Genomic DNA, 6,861 nt, shown 5'->3' on the forward strand with positions numbered 1-6,861 from the left:
TGCTTTAAAAATGGCATATAATTCTTTCCCCCCATGAACCATGGACATTGCCGTTGGTGGGGAGGCTTGCGTGCCTCAACGAAACAGATAGTCGTACTGTAGGTGCAACCACAACGAAGGGGTATCTGTTGAGAGGCCAGACAAACGTGTGGTTCCTGAAGAGGGGCACCTGCCTTTTCAGTAGTTGCAGGGGCAACAGTCTGGATGATTGACTGATCTGGCCTTGTAACACTAACCAAAACGGCCTTGCTGTTGTGGTACTGCGAATGGCTAAAAGCAAGGGGAAACTAGAGCCGTAGTTTTTCCAGAGGGCATGCAGCTTTACTGTATGATTAAATGATGATGGCATCCGCTTGGGTAAAATATTCTGGAGGTAAAATAGTCATCCATTCGGATCTCCAGGCAGGGACTACTCAAGAGGACGTCATTATCAAGAGAAAGAAAACTGGTGTTCTATTGATCGGAGTGTGGAATGTCATATCCCTTAATCGGGCAGGTCGGTTAGAAAATTTAAAAAGGGAAATGAATAGGTTAAAGTTAGATATAGTGGGAATTATTCAAGTTCGGTGGCAGGAGGAACAAGACTTTTGGTCAGGTGAATACAGGGTTATAAATACAAAATCAAATAGGGGTAATGGAGGAGTAGGTTTAATAATGAATAAAAAATAGGAGTGTGGGTAAGATACTACAAACAGCATAGTGAACGCATTATTGTGACCAAGATAGACACCAAGCCCACATCTACAAAAGTAGTACAAGTTTAAATACCAACTAGCTCTGCAGATGATGAAGAAATTGATGAAATGTATGATGAGATGAAAGAAATTATTCGGATAGTGAAAGGAGACGAAAATTTAATAGTCATAAGTGACTGGACTTCAACAGTAGGAAAACGAAGACAAGGAAACGTAGTAGGTGAATATGGATTGGGGCTAAGAAATGAAAGAGGACGCCGTCTGGTAGAATTTTGCACAGAGCATAACTTAATCATAGCTAACACTTTGGTTCAAAAATCATGAAAGAAGGTTGAATACATGGAAGTATCCTGGAGATACTAAAAGGTTCCAGATAGATTATATAATGGTAAGACAGAGATTTAGGAATCAGATTTTAATCTGTAAGACCTTTCCAGGGGCAGATGTAGACTCTGACCACAATCTGTTGGTTATGAACTGTAGATTAAATCTGAAGAAACTGCAAAAAGGTGGGAATTTAATTAGATGGGACCTGGATAAACTAAAAGAACCAGAGGTTGTACAGAGTTTCAGGGAGAGTCTAAGGGAACAATTGACAGGAATGGGGGAAAGAAATACAGTAGAAGAGGAATGGGTAGCTTTGAGAAATGAAATAGTGAAGGCAGCAGAGGATCAAGTAGGTAAAAAGACGAGGGCTAGTAGAAATCCTTGGGTAACGAATGCTGAATTTAATTGATGAAAGGAGAAAATACAAAAATGAAGTAAATGAAGGAGGCAAAAAGGAATACAAACGTCTCAAAAATGAGATCGACAGGAAGTGCAAAATGGCTAAGCAGGGATAGCTAGAGGACAAATGTAAGGATGTAGAGGCTTATCTCACTAGGGGTAAGATAGATACCGCCTACAGGAAAATTAAAGAGACCTTTGGAAAAAAGAGAACCACTTGTTTGAATATCAAGAGCTCAGATGGAAACCCAGTTCTAAGCAAAGAAGGGAAAGCAGAAAGGTGGAAGGAGTATATAGAGGGTCTATACTGGGGCGATGTTCTTGAGGACAATATTATGGAAATGGAAGAGGATGTAGATGAAGATGAAGTGGGAGATATGATACTGCGTGAAGAGTTGGACACAGCGCTGAAAGACCTGAGTCGAAACAAGGCCCAGTAGTAGACAACATTCCATTAGAACTACTGACAGCCTTGGGAGAGCCAAGCCTAACAAAACTCTACCATCTGGTGAGCAAGATGTGTGAGACAGGCGAAATACCCTCAGACTTCAAGAAAAATATAGTAAATCCAATCCCAATGAAAGCAGGTGTTGACTATCAGTCTAATAAGTCACAGCTGCAAAATACTAACGCGAATTCTTTACAGACAAATGGAAAAACTGGTAGAAGCTGAGCTCGGGGAAGGTCAGTTTGGATTCTGTAGTAATATTGGAACACGCTAGACAATACTGACCCTACGACTTATCTTAGAAGAAAGATTAGGGAAAGGAAAACCTACGTTTCTAGCATTTGTAGACTTAGAGAAAGCTTTTGACATTGTTGACTGGAATACTCTCTTTCAAATTCTGAAGGTGTCAGGGGTAAAATACAGGGAGCGAAAGTCTATTTACAATTTGTACAGAAACCAGATGGCAGTTATAAGAGTCAAGGGTCATGAAAGGGAAGCAGTGGTTGGGAAGGGAGTAAGACAGGGTTGTAGCCTCTCCCCGATGTTATTCAATCTGTATATTAAGCAAGCAGTAAAGGAAACAAAAGAAAAGTTCAGAGTAGGTATTAAAATACATGGAGAAGAAATAAAAACTTTGAGGTTTGGCGATGACATTGTATTTCTGTCAGAGAGAGCAAAGGACTTGGAAGATCAGTTGAACCGCATGGACAGTATGTTGAAAGGAGGGTATAAGATGAACTTCAACAAAAGCAAAACGAGGATAATGGAATGTAGTCAAACTAAATTGGGTGATGCAGAGGGAATTAGATTAGGAAATGAAACACTTAAAGTAGTAAAGGAGTTTTGCTATTTGGGGAACAAAATAACTGATGATGGTCGAAGTAGAGAGGATATAAAAGGTAGACTGTCAATGGCAAAGAATGCGTTTCTGAAGAGAAATTTGTTAACATCGAGTAGATTTAAGTATCAGGAAGTCGTTTCTGAAAGTATTTATATGAAGTGTAGCCATGTGTGGAAGTGAAACATGGACAATAAATAGTTTAGACAAGAAGAGAATAGAAGCTTTCGAAATGTGGAGCTACAGAAGAATGCTGATGATTAGATGGGTAGATCACATAACTAATGACGAGGAATTGAATAGAATTGGAGAGAAGAGGAGTTTGTGGCACAACTTGACAAGAAGAAGGGACCGGTTGGTAGGACATGTTCTGAGGCATCAAGGGACCGCAAATGTAGCACTGGAGGGCAGCGTGGAAGGTAAAAATCGTAGAGGGAGACCAAGAGATGAATACACTAAGCAGATTCAGAAGGATGTAGGCTGCAGTAGGTACTTGGAGATGAAGAAGCTTGCACAAAATAGAGTAGCATGGAGAGCTGCATCAAACAAGTCTCAGGACTGAAGACTACAACAACAACATCATAATTCTTTATGAAATTGTTTAATTAATCTTTCTATTTTTGGACCAGTTTTTGCTTCTAATTCATTTTGTATGTTTTCCAAATTTATCCGACCATTTATCAGCTGACCTTTAAGTTTATTTCCGCAAATGTTATATACCGTTAAATTTATATAACCTTAAATTTATAATTATCTGATAGCAGATATAAAACAAACAGACACAAATGACCACAAAGTACTTCACTGATGTTTTATTTCCTCTCAATATTGTAGCATAGATTATTTTTTCCAAATAGTTAAGTAGTTGTATAGGTATATTTCCTTCAAATGTATGAATAAAAAATCAATGCATATTCTTATAACAAAATATCCAGAAAGTACCAGGCTGATCAGAAGTGTCTAAGCTAACTATTCCATATTTGAAACTTCCTGGCAGATTAAAACTGTATGCCCGACCGAGACTCGAACTCGGGACCTTTCCCTTATCGGGCAAGTGCTCTACCATCTGAGCTACCGAAGCACGACTCACTCCCGGTACTCACAGCTTTACTTCTGCCAGTATCTCGTCTCCTACTTTCCAAACTTTACAGAAGCTCTCCTGCGAACCTTGCAGAACTAGCACTCCTGAAAGAAAGGATACAGCGGAGACATGGCTTAGCCACAGCCTGGGGTATGTTTCCAGAATGAGATTTTCACTCTGCAGCGGAGTGTGCGCTGATATGAAACTTCCTGGCAGATTAAAACTGTGTGCCCAACAGAGACTCGAACTCGGGACCTTTGCCTTTCGCGGGCAAGTGCTCTACCATCTGAGCTACCAAAGCACGACTCACGCGCGGTACTCACAGCTTTACTTCTGCCAGTATCTCGTCTCCTACTTTCCAAACTTTACAGAAGCTCTCCTGCGAACCTTGCAGAACTAGCACTCCTGAAAGAAAGGATACAGCGGAGACATGGCTTAGCCACAGCCTGGGGTATGTTTCCAGAATGAGATTTTCACTCTGCAGCGGAGTGTGCGCTGATATGAAACTTCCTGGCAGATTAAAACTGTGTGCCCAACAGAGACTCGAACTCGGGACCTTTGCCTTTCGCGGGCAAGTGCTCTACCATCTGAGCTACCAAAGCACGACTCACGCGCGGTACTCACAGCTTTACTTCTGCCAGTATCTCGTCTCCTACTTTCCAAACTTTACAGAAGCTCTCCTGCAAACCTTGCAGAACTAGCACTCCTGAAAGAAAGGATACAGCGGAGACATGGCTTAGCCACAGCCTGGGGGATGTTTCCAGAATGAGATTTTCACTCTGCAGCGGAGTGTGCGCTGATATGAAACTTCTGCAAAGTTTGGAAAGTAGGAGACGAGATACTGGCAGAAGTAAAGCTGTGAGTACCGGGCGTGAGTCGTGCTTCGGTAGCTCAGATAGTAGAGCACTTGCCCGCGAAAGGCAAAGGTCCCGAGTTCTAGTCTCGGTCGGGCACACAGTTTTAATCTGCCAGGAAGTTTCATATCAGCGCACACTCCGCTGCAGAGTGAAAATCTCATTCTAGAAATATTCCACATTCACTTTTGTTCAGTTGCTTATGTAATTCATCAGTCATTAAAACACCACTAAAATATTTAATTATTAATGCCTTCACAAGTTTTTCTATAATGGTCAATCAAATGAAACCCAGTCACTAGTGTAAAATAACGTTAATGATTTTATTAACTGCAAAATGTAATTATACACAGTACACACACTCAAAAAATAGTCATCAAAACTGTTGGCACATTTATCCCATTGTGACACTAGCCGGTCGACTCCATCTTTAAAGAAGCTACTAGGCTGCTGTCAGATCCAGGCCTAGACCCAGTCACACACTTCATCATCCATTGCGAATCGATGTCCTCGAATGGCTTGTTTTAGAGGTCCAAACACATGAAAGTCACATGGTGAATTCACTCTCTGCTGTACATTGACACAATGAGCCTGTCCAGGACAAGCATCGTTTTCCAGTGACTAGCGCCCCTCAAGGAATCGTTTGTGCCACTCCATAACATTTGAATGACTCAGACTTATTTCTGAATAATCTGAACAATTTATAGTTGATCTTAAGTTTGGAAAATTATCATCAACAATTTTTATCAATTACTTATACTTGTTACCTCTACTCGATTTTATTTTATTTGGGTTGCTCTCAGAATATAATGGTCCTGATTGATATAATATATCTGCGTACTTAGATAAATCAACACCATCAAATTTTTCACCCATATCGTCCATAGCAATCTGTTTTTCAGTTAACAGATTCATTAATACATCTGTTCCTTCAAATGTCTATTCACCAATAACTAATTTATCTCCTTTGGATTCAGCTGGTAATTGACCAGCATATTTAAGTATACCATCAGGTCTCAATCCAAAAACTTCATCTTTACTATGCTAAATATACTTTAACATTCTTTCACTAACATTTATTCTTTTATCATCACAATCCATAATTTGTTGAGAGTACCTGTCTTGTTTTTACTTTTAGTCTCTTCTTCACACCTCTGCAATACGCTCTGTATGTCTGATTCACTTAATAATTATATTATTGACTATCATAAGATTTAATTTCTGGTATTTCTCCAAAATCTTCTATATGACAATGATTGGGAATCATTTGTTTTTCAACTTCTCTGTTTTCTTCAATAACTTTTATCACATTAAGACCTGACCCTTCGATTCGTTGTTGAACTTGTTCAGTAGCATCGACAACTGATTGATCATCTTTTTTATATTTTTCAAAATCTATTCTTGGATGTTTTTCCCAATGCTTGAATTTTCCTTCAGTTCTTCAGCTTTCTTTCTATTTCGTTTAGCTTTTTTAACAACTTCTGGGTGTTATTTTGCAAGCATTCATTAAAATTGAAAAAACATTAAATAAATATTTTTAACATCTAATGCTTATGTTTCATGTTGTTGTTTAACATTTATATTATTGTGAAATTCTGTATTTTATTTCTTCATGTGGTTTTCCTGTCATGTCTCCATAAAAAAATCCAAACTGATCATTCCAACATTTTGTACACATTTCTTTAAGACCATCAAACTGTAAATCACTACCAACAAACTCATGATAAATATTATTTAAGTTTGTGTAATTTTGTCTGAAAATAATTAAAAAATTAAGATTATCTCTAACTAATTGTTTTGGTATTTTTGAATAAGTTTAAACTAGAGACAAACAATTCACTTACTTATATCTACTTCTAGTAAGATATTCTTTAACTATACTCTGATTTTCAGGTATGCAGTTATCAAATGCTACTACTGAATTATCGAGACATTGATCTAATCGAATAATCTAATTATTATTTTCAACAAGAAGTAGTAATTTTTATGGTTGTCTTCAATTGTTTTACATCTTTTTATTAATTTTTGATATTTTTGTTGACCTAAACTTTTTGATAAACCTACAAATAATTAATTTTATCCCAGTTCAACCATCATGGCGATAGACTAAAACTGTCGATCAGTAATGTAGTTTTTCCATGACCACTTGGTCCTATGATTGTGCATCAAACAGAATTTGTTAAAAGTTTACCATATTTACTTTTTTTATGGGATTCTTA

This window comes from Schistocerca serialis, chromosome 1 (assembly GCF_023864345.2).
Source record: "Schistocerca serialis cubense isolate TAMUIC-IGC-003099 chromosome 1, iqSchSeri2.2, whole genome shotgun sequence".
Taxonomy (NCBI): Eukaryota; Metazoa; Arthropoda; class Insecta; order Orthoptera; family Acrididae; genus Schistocerca; species Schistocerca serialis.